This window comes from Hemicordylus capensis, chromosome 5, assembly GCF_027244095.1.
Source record: "Hemicordylus capensis ecotype Gifberg chromosome 5, rHemCap1.1.pri, whole genome shotgun sequence".
NCBI classification, from domain to species: domain Eukaryota; kingdom Metazoa; phylum Chordata; class Lepidosauria; order Squamata; family Cordylidae; genus Hemicordylus; species Hemicordylus capensis.
Window position 1 is genome coordinate 108,718,299 of NC_069661.1, and position 13,330 is coordinate 108,731,628.

The 13,330-nt window shown below is 44.4% G+C and overlaps 1 long non-coding RNA gene across 1 annotated transcript in view; it reads right to left on the bottom strand.

Moving 5' to 3' along the window:
* The window catches only part of LOC128326083 (uncharacterized), a 33,228-nt gene extending 21,328 nt beyond the window's left edge, over positions 1-11,900 (bottom strand). Inside the window, exon 1 of the long non-coding RNA XR_008307841.1 lies at positions 11,790-11,900. This is a non-coding gene — a long non-coding RNA (uncharacterized LOC128326083). The remainder of the gene's footprint in view (positions 1-11,789) is intronic.
* Between the last annotated feature and the right edge of the window lie 1,430 nt (positions 11,901-13,330).

Below are 13,330 nucleotides of genomic sequence, written 5' to 3' on the forward strand. Positions count from 1 at the left end.
ATAAGCATGTTTAAAAAAAAAAAAAAAAAAAGCAAACATGATTGTATTGTAACTATGTCTATGTAGTCTAATTGTATTAATTGTATGTGGAACTCACAAGTAACATCAACAGTTACTCCCAAGTAAGAATGCTTAGGAGTTTAGCCTTATTTTCTGTGGAAGGTGTTTTCTATTGGGGAGGACAGTGATTGCCATTATTACCATAAACAACCTTATCTAATCTGTATGTTTAAACATTGTACGCAGATTGTATGTGCATTGAATATTGTAATGCTTCTCCTCTGCCTCCCTCCTGCAGCCATGGTCAAATAGGCTTCAGGAGGGTAGAGAGGGGGTTGTCAACAACCCTAGTCCTCCTCCATCTGCCAGGGAGAGAGAGTGCCCTGCTCCTCCTCTCAGGAGCCTCTTAGGGCCTCCACCTTCCATCTCCTCTAGCTGCTTCATCATTGGCCACAGGCCCATTAAATAGCTTCCCACAGGAAGGACAATCAGCTGCCTCCCTTCCTGCCCCCCCCCAATGGCCTGGCCATTCCCCCTTGCAGCCTCTGAGATTGCTGTCCTCCTGGGCCCTGCCCTTTTTCCTTACAATGTCATGCAGCACCACAACCAAGGGGTGGGGGCTGCTCTCTTCTCGGTGCCTCCAGGCAGCAGCCCACCAGGTTATTCCCACCCAAACCTGGGCCTCTGCACTCTCCCTGGCTTCTGGGGACAGGTGTCGCTTCTTCCAGGCAGTATCAGGCTCATCTCCACCAAGGCCCCCACCACCTTTTGGCCAAGTAAGTGCCTCACACAGTTGGGAGCTAGTAGGAGGGCCCAACAAACATAGCATGTGAATAGGATTTATGTCCCTGAAAGGGATTTATGTCACTGAAAGTGAAAGGATTGTGGATGGACTGTGGACCTGTTGACTTTCTGCCTGTACATTTACTGTAGTAGGTGGCATTTTGAGGAAGCATTGTGCCGGTTAGGGCCCAATACATTCTTCAAAACCAAACTGTTGAACAGGAGCTGTGAACTTTTGGCCCCAGGTGCTTTCCAGACTGTGGGAGGAAATGGGGTAAAATCCCACAGCCTTTACCCTAACATTTTGAAGCCACTGTGGGATTTAAGAACGAGAGCAGGGGGAAGGTGGCTGATAGCTATCCCTGGCCTCCCCCCCCCCCTTCATGGTGAATTTGTTCACGGGCACCACATCTGGGGACTCACTGTCCAGCACACCTCCCCGCTGTTGCTAGTGCTAAGATGTAATCTGTGACACTCCTCCCCCACACAACAGGAGATTTTTCTACTTTGTTTTTGTCAAATAGCCCCTATGTTTCATGAAAAACCATCCTTGAACCTAGGGGGGTTTCAAAAGTGGTTTGTTATATATATATATATATAGATAGATAGAGAGAGAGAGAGAGAGAGAGGAGGTGGAGAGGAACAACCCCCACACATGAGGCAAGTCGAGGAGGTAGATTGCAAAGCTGGGGAGTTGCAGTGGGGTGGTGCAGGGAGAAGTGAACAGTGGCACTACCAAAGGCAGTGACAGGAGGAGTGGGATGGAGCAGCCCTGCAAAAAACAAGAAATTTTCTCATGCACATATAATGATTTAAACCTGAAATGTCAAGATAAGAGCTGATTCACACTGTGGCAGTGCAAACGTTCCCTGATGCAAGACGGAGTCAAAATCCAGATCATACGTATGCACACCAAGTCTATATGATGCAAAGCAATTTTGAGCTGCCATATGGAAAGCTTCCTGCACAGCTTTTTAACACAGGGAGGAAGCAAGGCAATTTCAATACAGGAATCTTATATACCAAAAGAGGAGGTTCAGGCCTCATTCCTTCACAAAGACCAAGGCAAATTGTGGATCCAAGAAGCCTCATTTATATAAGCATACTATATAACTATACAAAGTATTTACTTTTGAAATGGTGCAGAAGGTAAGATAGTCACTTAACTGCAATTTCCACACTTTTAAAAACATGAGTGAAAATAGCAAGCATCAGAACTCTGATCTTAAACCAAAGGGTTTTTTTTAAATGCTTGACTACCAGGACAAACCTCCTCAGATTCATGGAAGGAGAAGAACCTAGCAATCACAAATCAGCATTCCCAGAGAAAGATGGGAGATGAATACTACAATATGATAAATTTAAAAAGGAAAAAAGAGGAGACCAGGAAGTCAGTAAAGCCATTTAGCTGACTAGAGAGGTTGGTACTCCTGAAATATAATCACACCTGGCCTGAATCAAATAGGACTGATTGTCTCCTCCTATCCTCCCTCAATGGAATCTACCTCTAAGAAGCCTGTCTGCTTATTCCTGAGAAGAGACCAGGCCAAAATGGATAACAAATAGAAAAGGTGTTTGCTGCTGGTTTGTTTTTGTTTTTTTTACTAAGAGCCGTCAAGAACAACTGTGTTATTTCGCTGGCCGCCTAGTTCTTAACAGTGCCACCTGATGTTGAAAGAGCAGCATTCAAGTTAAAGCATCCCATTACACAAAGAAAACAGCACATGTGAAAGAGGAAGGTTGACTGGGAGGTTGGATCAATGGCACAGTGATTCTGCACAAGGGGCAAAATGTCTTTTTCTGCTTGGGAGGTATATGGGGATTGAGACTTTGTCATCTAGTCCAAAGAAGCCACATATTGGAAGTGGCATGGGATAGGAGAAGAACTAGGAAGTCCATTGTACACTTGGGAAGCCACTACGGTAGAGAGAAGCCTGAGACATTATTTCCATTCATCCAAAATAACATCTGCTTTAAATTTTCAAAAAGGTGCTGGCTAAATTGTCAAAATGGATAGAGCATTGTATCTAGGCTGGAGACAGAGATGTGTTCATATCACCACTCAGCCATAAACATCACTGGATGTCCTTGGGCACATAAGGTTGTTGGAAGGAAAAACATTGTAAAATCCCATGCACAATATCCTGGGTTCTTTGGAGAAGGATTGGATACAGCTATAATAAGTTAAAACATACATATCCTGGAGCACAACTTAAAACTGAAATTAAAGCATCCTGTTATTTCTGGAGGTGTGTTATGGGGAGGGGGGAACAATGCTGTCATTGCCTGTAGCATAACATATCCTCTGAACTAATATTCAGAATCATAAGTATGGGTGGAAAGAAGTTTCCCCCACATAACCAGAATTTTTTCCTACAATTTAATGCAATGTTATATTCCCCCCGGTGGTGGCTATCATACTCATTCAAATTCAGTAATATTTGCAGCAACAGGAGTGCTGCTTTCTGCTTCTTATGCAGCAGCAGGAAGGACGTTACCTGTTGCAGTCCAAGAGGCAATTCAGATGTTTAAGTGCACCTGCAGGGATTGATTAAGTGCCAGGTAGTGTAGATAGATTTTTAGAACAGGCTTGAGCTACTCACAAGGCTCATTGACTGCTGGATAATGTCCTTACTCTTTCATAGATTTTTAGGCTATTATGATAATCTAGTTTGACCTTTTGAACAACACAGGCAAGCTGCATTCCCCTCTGTAATTCACCCAACAAGCCTATAGCTAGAGCTAAGCCAAACAGTCACAGTGACATTCCTCTCCATCAATATTGATTGATACAAATGGCCCACAACAGATACAAAGCTTTCTCCAATTTTGTGAGCTCCACCAAACAATTCTTGTAGTTACTAATCAAAACAATGACTGAAGAGCCAATAGAACCCTATCTCATGACACACAAAGGTATTGGGTTATGAAGAAGCCTCTGAGTATGATTGGTTGAGCTGGTGTTATATCACTGATTGCTTATGCACACTGCAACCGCTCAAGAAACAACAGAGACTTCAGTAGCAGTATTTCAAAACAAGAGGGAAAAGATCTGTTCAGAATGGTATTACAACCGCCATTGAGCCTATACTTATTAATTATTAATTATTAATATTAACTTGTTTACACAGTCAGACAGGTGTTATTGACTGGTTTGTTTTATCCAGACATCAAGTCCTTCCCAAGTACCTGAAATGGCTGAATTTTATTGTCAATTGTTATAGATATCATCGCAGAATATAGGCTGTTCCCAGTAAAGCTGCTTTTTTTAATTGGCTGATGGTGATTTCTGTGGCCCCTATGGTGCTGAGGTGCTCTTCAAGGTCTCTTGGAACTGCACCCAGAGCGCCAATTACCACTGGGATTATTTGGGTCTTTTTCTGCCACAGCCTTTCAATTCCAGTTTGTAGATCTTTGTATTTGGTGATTTTTCCTATTTCTTTTTCTTCTATTCTGCTATCCCCTGGTATTGCTATGCCGATTATTTTGACTTGTTTTTCTTTCTTCTCGACTACAGTTATATCTGGTGTATTGTGTGGCAGATGTTTGTCTGTTTGTAGTTGGAAGTCCCATAATATTTTTACATCTTCATTTTCTTCAACTTTTTCAATTTTATGGTCCCACCAATTCTTGGCTACAGGTAGCTTGTATTTTTTGCAGATGTTCCAGTGTATCATTCCTGCTTCCTTGTCATGCCTTTGTTTGTAGTCAGTCTGTGCAATCTTTTTACAACAGCTGATTAGGTGGTCCACTGTTTCATCTGCTTCTTTACAAAGGCGGCACTTGCTGTTTGTGGTGGATTTTTCGACTTTGGCTCTTATTGCATTTGTTCTTAGTGCCTGTTCTTGTGCAGCCAGTATTAAACCCTCTGTTTCTTTCTTCAAGTTGACATTCTTAATCCATTGCCAGGTCTTGGTGATGTCTGATTTTCCACTTATATTGTGCAAATATTGACCAAGAACCTGTGCACGGTGCCAGAACACACATGGCATCCTCACATGCACAGGCAACATTTGTGAGGTCAGCAACACCATGCTGACCTTGCAAATGGTGCCTAAGCATGCAAAGAAACCATGTACCCTTCTTGGTGGGAGCACTGTCACAGCAGGAAGCTGCATGAGGCAGTGGCGAGCAGTTAAGGACCTGCTCTCCTCTTTTTTAAAGATCTGGCTTTTTAATTTGACCATCAGATAGTACCAGGCCTACACAGCTGGTAACTTCCCTTAAGCTTCATGCAGCTTACCAGCCAAGTATTGTGGTTTGCCAGCGGCCTGACACACAAATCCTACGCAAAAGTGCTCTTGCCCCTAGACTTTTGGGCCTCTTTAGTCTGTCCCAGGTGGTGTGGTCACCTGGCAGAGCATGCTGATGCTAAATTTGCAGGGGAGGGAGCAGGCCTCCAAAGGTCTTTAGGTCCAGGCTCCAGGGTGTACTTCTAATCCTACGTAGACTCACATAGGGAGTAAAAATAATGAAGGGTGAGCACTTCAGGTTCACTTTCCATTTGGTGAATGTATTTTGCAGTGTTCCTTTTTTTTCTTGGAGATCTCTTGAAAGAGTTGCAGAAGGAGCAACTGAGGAAAATTTATTGTGGATGTAGCATTACCAGGAAGAGGGGAGGGGTTAGGAAAGGACTAAAAGTGTGGAATGTTAGAGCTATGGGAGAGAAAGATGAGGCAAAGTTTAGAGAGCAGAGCTTCCTGGTGTCTCATGAATATGAAGACCATTATTTAATTTGTTTGATTAAAATATGTATATCCCGCCTCTCCAGTACACTACAGCTCAGGGTGGCTTACATCGTTCATTCATGAATGCTCATTCTGCATGCTTTGTCAGCAGTGACAACATAGAACTCACTGAAGGTCTTTCAGACAGACATTCCCTCCTACAAATGCCTTACATGATCCTCATTCAGAGAGCCAGCGTGGTGTAGTGGTTAGAGTGCTGGACTAGGACTGGGGAGACCCGAGTTCAAATCCCCACTCAGCCATGAAACTAGCTGGGTGACTCTGGGCCAGTCACTTCTCTCTCAGCCTAACCTACTTCACAGGGTTGTTGTGAGGAGAAACTCAAGTATGTAGTACACTGCTCTGGGCTCCTTGGAGGAAGAGTGGGATAGAAATGTAATAATAATAATTCAGCCATCAGACTTGCTGGGTGACTCTGGGCCAGTCACTTCTCTCTCAGCCTAACCTATTTCACAGGGTTGTTGTCAGGAGAAACTTAAATATGTAGTATACCACTTTGGGATCCTTGGAGGAAGAGCGGGATATAAAATGTTAAATAAATAAATAAATAAATAATTCTCCCCACTTCCTGTGAGGGGGAGCAGCAAGGCATCTGCCCAGGCTACAATCCCAGTTGGTAAAAATAAAACAGAGAAAGACCATACTGAGAAATGGATTTCAGCATAGCCTGTAGTTTCCAGCCTGTGGATGCTGCTGGACTCCAACTCTGGTGGGAATGAGAGGAAGAGAAGGAGGGTAGTCTCTAATTGCCTGCTAAAAGTCTTTGGATTTTAAAAAGAAGAGAGTTCAGTCAGCAAGTTTGTTTCTAGACAAAGACTGGAGAGATGATGGAATGGGTTGCAAGGCGGACTAGGGGTTATTTCACACCAGCACCAGTGAGAGGTGCTCCATTCCACCCATTCTAGAGTGGCCATGTTTCAGGACTGATCTGGGATAACATCCCTGTGAGCAGCAGCCCTTGGAGGAATTTGTCAAAGAAATAAACAATGGTGTAATCTGGGAGTGGGTTCAAACATAATGCAAAACTAAGATTAGACTTAACTTAACTTAACAAGCCACCTTCAAATCTAAGATTCAGATCTTGGTTAGATGGCCCTGAATAAATCACATGGGTTCAGACATGGCCCAGACAATAAAAGCAATCTGGGTTACATTAGATAAACCAAAGTTCCATAGTATGTCTGAACTTGCCTACTTTCAAAAATATCACACAAGAACTAAAATATGGTTAGAACAGGTAAAGTGAAATGTATCTAGATTTAAATGTATTCTTAAGACTGCCAGGGTCCAGATCATCTTTTTTTTTTTTAAATCTCATTGGAAATAATATTTGCTGCTGTTTGACAAAGCAATACTATATCTATAGTACTGGTGTTCTAATTTTATGAAAATAAATACTTAGGGCATAAAGCTGAGCATTTTAACATCCAATCAATGCCAATAAGACAGACAGAGATTTCCTTCTGAAATCCACTGCTTAACTCTGGCTGGATCATGCCCAATAGAAGAGATGTTGGGGCTATTCCCACGACCAGGTAAAATCGGGCTAGGCAGCCTAGCCCAATTTTGCCTGATCGTGGGAGCCACCGGGTTCGCAGGCAAGCCCAGTGGCTCCCAGGCGGTTAACCCGTCTAAGTGCCCCTCCCCTAAAACCGGGTTTGCAGAGTGAGTGCTCTGCAAAACCGGGTTTTTTTTAATTGAGGAGACTCTCAGAAAATCTGCCTCCCGGCTCCAGAGGTCTCGCCAGAGCATGCTGGAGCTTCCGGGGGCCGATCTGCTCCCGCAAGTCCCCGCCGGCTCTATCATGGAGCTGGCAATCATGTGGGCGGCCGATCCCAAACCGGATTAGCCCGCTCTCCCCACTCACTCTCCAAAACTGGGTCTCACTGATCGTGAGACCCGGCTCATTGTCTTTCTTTCAAAGAACTTCTTTCAAGAAATTATGTTGGGATCATGCCCAATAGAAGAAGATACTGGGGCCATTCACACAACCTAACAGGAGGGCAGAGGGGAGGCTTTGCAAACCATCCCAGCTAATCAACCTGTCATTGGTGGGAGCATGGAGTGCGCTCCCACACAATCGGCCATGCTCTGTGCAGCATGGAGCAGGGTGGATTGTTCTAAGGCTGGGACTCATTATCCCAGCCTCTGAGCATCCCACAGTACAGTGTGCGCCAAGCCTAATGCACTGGGGGATTCCCCAGGGGACAAGCACTCTAGGTGCCTATCTCTGTGTCAGCGTGAACTGCAAGCAACTCGCACTGACAAACAATCCCAGGAGCCAGGTTAAGGGTATATTTGCACCCTGAACCTCAGCTACAAGCTGGGCTTTGGCACCGCAGCACCACAGGGATCTGTGCACATCTTGGCAGTGCTCACGGGCAGCCAAGCCCAGGCTAAGTGGCCTAAGCCTTGGTTTGGCTGGTTGTGAGAACAGCCTCCTTGTCTTTCTTTCAAGACATTTATTTCAAGGAATTCTAGGTGGCTTACAGAATATAAATTATGTGTATATAAAGCTGGTTGGATCTCACTCACTCACTGACATGAAACTCCCAGACCAAACCACACAAAAATAAAAGCACATCATTTCCCATGTAGGTTCCAGACCTTGGCCACACTATCACAGCAATCCAAAATCCCAGCAAAAACCATTAATGTCCTGGAAAATGCAGGAAACTCTCCCACTGGAAAATGGGGAATAATACATCATAGACAGAGAAAAAGATTAGAGTCACAGAGAGATAAGACATTCAAATGCTTGCAGGCTGCAAGCCTTATTACTAGTGCGCACACACACACTCACTGCAATAATATAAAATACAATAAAAATGTTCTGCCAGACCACTAAATAGGGAGAAAAATAAAATCAGACATGAAAGGAAAGCCAGCTGGAAAAGATGGGACTTTGCTAGCTACTCCCCCCAAAAGTGAGCCAATTGGCTCCCAGGACAGGAGCTCCATAGGGTAGGTCTAGCCTCTGAGAAAGCACTATTAGTGCAACCAGATGTGGCCCAAGACATTTCAGTTCCTCAGGCAAACAAAACAAAACATTTGGTACCCCCATGATGATACAAGTATAATAATAAACTACATGTTGATTATTTTCTGCCTTTTCGTGGTACTCCAAAATCTGCCACCTGCAGTGGGCTGCCACATTTTGCTTAGTAAGACTGGTCCAAAATGCAAAAACATCTAGGCAAAAAATAGAAAGGAAGAGATTTTGTAAAAGGGGCTTTCAATTAGTAGGGATGGCAGAAATGTATGTTATGTAAATTAAAGCAAAGAGGATGATTATTTCAAGGGGTGGGTATAGCACAAATGAGCAGCACAGACACTGCCAAAAAGTCCATAGATTAAATAAATGAAAATGGACATTATAAATAGCAGTCTGATAAACACAGCATTCAAAATTCTAGAGGGCACAGCAAATTTAGAATGAGTCAGATGGCATCTAATGGCATTCTGCAGCACAACCAAGCAAATATTTGCACATGTGTTTGCTTGTTTGTTCATATTTAATGAGCCAAAATAACTTCCTTTCCATTATGCCACAGATGAACTAGGGGTGGTTTTTGGTTTTTTGTATTTTTGTTGTTGTTCATCTAGCAAAATCTTATCAGGCAGGTTCCCTGCGGAAATATTCTGCCCTCTCAGCAGTCATATTTCAATCCCAAAGGCAGGCTTAGCCCAAGATTTCCCCTCATGACTTGAAAGTTCAATTTCACGACCTTAACCGGAGATAGTATCATTGGAAGTCAAGTGCCCTCAGGAAATAGCATACACACAGCCAATGGCTTTCTCATGCAGCCTCAGCAGCATTTCAGCAAAATTAATAAATGCTTGTAGCATCTTTAACTGAGCAATTTGGTATGAGTGGACTGAAGCTAAGGCGAAGCAGACCTGTATCATATTTAGTCAATGCACTAAAACAGTGTTTCTCAAACTTTTGATAGCTGAAGCACACATTTTCAGAATCTGAGTTGAGCTTCACTCTTACACAGCAATAGGTTTACTTTTCGAAACTGCAAGAGTAAGTATAACCCATTCTTGGAAGAGTCCATGCCCTGTGTTTCTGCATGGAATACTCTTCTTGGAATACCTTCTGTGAGGACAGGTCACTGTACTGTGTTTTGGCAGGGGAGTAATTGAAATAGCCAATCACAATTATCCCTGGAGTTAGTTACAATGTATGCAGCCAGGATTTCTCTCAGGTGAATGCCTGAGGGGCATTTTACACTAATATTTAAAGGTGTACTCTTTACATTTCTTTAAAACTTATTCCTAAAATTCAAAGTGCACATGACACAAACCTATTTTCAGAAGTACATTTACCTCTGTGATGCCTCTGTTCCTAAAGATGTTTTTGTGTCATGTACAGTTTAACCAAAGAGTAAAGATTGCTTGCTGATCCAATGTCTTTGGGGTCTACATTTGGAGGCCAACCCATGTTTCCTGCCATGTACTGCACAGAATGCATCTGACTTGACTGAGCATTGTGTGACATGATGTCTATAGGCAACCAACAGCGACTTGTCTCTTTAACAATCTTTCCTTTTAATGTGAAACTGTGAAAAACACCTGCTTGGCAAGCAAACTAGTTTCTAATGTTCTGTAAGCTCTTGGGTCTCTCAGACAAGCCTCATTAAAGATAATGGAGAAATGAAATGCGAAAGAAAAAAGGAGGCGGCCAGAAATAAATAATGACACATTCTACATCTCCAGAAGAGCCAATGACAAATATCTCAGTACAATGTAAATTGCTTCCTTTGGATTTCTTTTCTTTTTTTGCCCTTCATAAAGTAGAGTTGCAATTTTTTGTAGAGCACCTGAAAAGTGTGCTTGAAAAAGAAACACTATTTGGAAACTTAGGGATATCCAGACCCCACTAAGAAATGTTATCCTTTCAAAATTCCATAAAGTTTAGCCTGAGCAGAAACCTCCAAGTTTACAATCTTACTTAAATAGTTGTACTTCTCAAATTACTGAGCTGTCTCACCTGCGGACAGCCTTTCATTTAACTTCCAGCCAGGTGTGGGAAACTTAAGTAATTAGCCATAAAGTGTAGCTATTTTCTTCCTTAGACACACACATCTCAATTAACTTTTTTAATGCATAAATGAGTAGTACTTGGCTAGTTTTTATATTGTATTTAAATTATGAGGATATTAAAATATTGGCACTTTAAAAGATAGAATAAATATAACTGGTTCTTCATGCATATACCCATTTACCCCAATACATGGCTCCCCGGCAACTGGTATTTAGACGCCTCTTGTCTGAGGCTGGATAGTCACCAGACTAGTAGCCATTGATAGACTTGTCCTCCATGAAACTGAGGCGAGTCTCACGATCAGTGAGACTCGCCTTTAGGGGGTTTGTGGGGCAAGCAGGCTTAGTCTGCTCTCCCCGCAGATGATTGGAAGGGAAGCCCTGGGCGGCCAGATCAGCCACCCACACAACTGCCAGCTCTGTCATGAAGCTGGTGGGGGCTACAGGGACTGGGGGCTGCGTAGCCCCCGGAAGTTCCAGGATGCCCTGTGCGAATGAGCGGGGTATCCTGGAGAGACTCCCAGGGTCGGGAGGCTTGTTTCAGCCTCCCGGCTGCGGTCTCCTCGCATGTCAGCATGGCACAGAGCCACGCCATGGCAATACACTATCAAAAAGCGCTTGCTCTGCTAACCTCAGCTAAGTGGAGGGGGAATTAGGAGGCTTTGCTGCCGGGAGCCATGTGGCTCCCGTGGCAGCAGATGATCAGCAAAAAGCAGGCTACGTCATCCAAGCTAGTGGCCATCACCACATCCCATGGCAGAGAACCCTATAGATTAATTATGCACTGTGTGAAGAAGTACTTCCTTTTCTTGGTCCTACATTTCCAGTAATGACCCCTGGTTCTAATGCTGTGAGAGAGGGGGGACAATTTCTCTCCGTCCCCTCTCTCTACTCCATGCATACTTTTATAGACCTCTATCTTGTCTCCCAGTAGTCCAAACTATAAAGTCCCAGATGCTGTAGCCTTGCTTTATAAGAGGCAAGAGAACCTCTTCTACACTATTAGCCCCATTGCCCATTATCATCCAGAGAGGTTCATCTGCAGTCGCCATCAGCTTGTCTGGTGGCTACACAGGACTGGGCCTTCACTGTTGTTGCCCTGAGACTCTGAAATGTGTTCCCTGCTGAAAAAAGAGCCTCTCCATCTCTGACAACTTTTAAAAGTTTTTAAAGACACATTTATTCACCCAAGCTTTTAACCATACTTACCACCATGGAAGTATGCAAATATGATATATTGCTTGCTTGCTTGCTTCTTTAGAAAAGAAAAGAAAGATTGCTGCCTCCTCTAGTCTGAGCCTTGTCTTCCCAAGAGCTCCTTCAAAACTGAGCCACATCAGTAATGTGACACCTCCCACAAGCTGTATGACTCACCTGCAGCTAATCTCAGCCCACTGTGTCTCTAGGCACAACAGAAACTGCCCTGTCAAAAACAAACCTCTAATCAACCAGATATCAAACCCTAGAAAAGACTAGCTCTCACAAACTTACATTGAGCTGGGTCTCACGATCAGTGAGACCCAGTTTAGCAGGACGCACAAAAAGCGGGCTAGGCTCCCTTAGCCCGCTTTTTGCTGATTGTGAGAATCTCTTCATTTGCACACAAGCAGGGAGAGAGCCTTGGGCAGCCGGACCAGTTGCCCACACGATTGTCAGCTCCGTGACGGAGCCGACGGGGGCTGGGGAGCTCGGGGGCCACATGGCCCCTGGAAGCTCCAGTATGCCCTACACGCTTGCGCAGGGCATACTGGGGAGAGCCCCAGAACCAGGATGCTGCTTTTCACCTCTTCTCCAGGGGTCTCCTCATGAATAGCCAGCTACTCATGATCGGAAAGCCCGGGTTTGCAGAGTACTCGCTCTGCAAAAAAGTGGGCTAGCCCGATTTTGGCTGATCATGAGAATAGTCCTCTTGTCTCCCCCACCTTGTTTTCTTGTGGGTTGATTAGTTTCCTTGCTTGCTTTTTAGGAAAGAACTCCTGGCTCTCCCTGTGTTCCTTTCAAAAGGCAGGGAGCAGAACACAGAGCAAAATGAACTGCATGGAAGAATACGTAGTTCTCTACTCTCCACTACATTCCCTTTCCCCTTCTTTGCAGAAAGTATGATAAGCCTATTGGCTGTGCACAAAACCTGAAATTCCAGTTCAGCTCAAATCAAACTGGACTCGAGCCAAACTGGGTACAGTCTGGCTCTGTGCACACTTGAACCAGACATGGTTTGGCTCGAACCGGGCCCAGTTCAGGGGTGGTGGTGGTTTGAAGCTCTGCTGGTAAAGGGGAATCTGGTAAGGATTCCTCTTTACCAGCAAAGGGGAAGTGGGGGGACCAGGGGCCTTAGTTAAAGAGAGTTAAGGTGGGCAGGGAGTGCTTTTTTACCTTAAAGTTGCTGCTGTCTCGGAGGAAGCTTCCAGGGTGACCAGACATGGCGGTGGTGGCTCCCCCCAACCAGACTGGTTTGGGCCTAATACAGGCTTCTGTGCTTGTGTGGAGGTAAATAAAATGGCCTCCATGCATGCGCAGATATACATCCATGAGAGGCTTCACGCATCTGTAGCGGCCCAAACTGGCCTTGCCTGCTCTGGCGGGGGGGGGGGGGCACTGCCACCCCCGTTCACCCCCGAGGCCGCCTCAGCTGCTATGGGAAGCAACTTTAAAGTGAAAAAGCACTCACTTCCACCTGTTCCAACTCCCTTTACCCGAGTCCCGTGCCCTCCCCTTACTGGTAAAGAGGAATCCTTACTGGATACCCCTTT